The sequence below is a fragment of the Octopus sinensis genome, linkage group LG10 (genome assembly GCF_006345805.1).
Source record: "Octopus sinensis linkage group LG10, ASM634580v1, whole genome shotgun sequence".
Lineage (NCBI taxonomy): Eukaryota > Metazoa > Mollusca > Cephalopoda > Octopoda > Octopodidae > Octopus > Octopus sinensis.
The window spans coordinates 39,729,244-39,730,060 of NC_043006.1; the positions used below are offsets into that span (position 1 = coordinate 39,729,244).

Here is an 817-nt window from a genome sequence, read left to right on the forward strand (position 1 = left end):
CAGGCCAACTCTGTGAAAACGGAGCATGCCCTTAACTCTTTGCTTTATTCTGAAAATCAGTTTAATATTAACTAGCACTATGACCCGGCAACCCCGGGTCATAGTGGTAGTGCATGCATATACAGCTCCGTGCGTGCGTACATACACGCGAGTACTGTCCAAATCTCTGGCTAATCACATACACAGCTATCTGGCAGTCAATTGGCGTATCAAGTTTCGGGCATCTTGATTGGGTTTTGGATAGAAAATTCACAAAAGGTCACTTCTATTGATTTTTTAATGGCTTTACGGGGAAATGTAAAGATGTCCACGACCATCCTTGGACGGGTTTGAATGACCATAGAAAGTGCGAGTCCTCTAACTGAAAAATTGTGGATTTGTATAAAGGACACACACACAGACATTTTGCCGTTTATATATAGAGAGATGACTCTAAATGGAGACCATATCGGTTACTTAACTGAAAAGAACACATACTACATTTCGATCTTAGTCAACAGACCGAGAAGAGATTGTAGAACATGGGAGGGCGATAAGCAAAATTGAACTGTGAGCTTGAGGATAAAAACTCAGAACGTCACACAGACAAAGATAAATACTATACGACATTTTGAATTGTTCAATACCACCGATTATGTCATAGCACTAAATATTGTTATAAAATATTCGGGATATTTCTTATTTCGGCTCATTTAACATAATTTTCTGAAATATCTTTGGAGACCATTGTTTCAGAATGTTGTTTTACAATAGTTTGCAAGTTCACGATAATGATCGAATATTATGATTTTTAGAGGATAACCTCAGGCTTTCTGAG

General features: G+C 38.1%; 1 pseudogene; it reads right to left on the reverse strand.

Moving 5' to 3' along the window:
• Positions 1-347: 347 nt before the first annotated feature.
• LOC115216903 lies at positions 348-513 on the reverse strand (annotated as a pseudogene).
• Between the last annotated feature and the right edge of the window lie 304 nt (positions 514-817).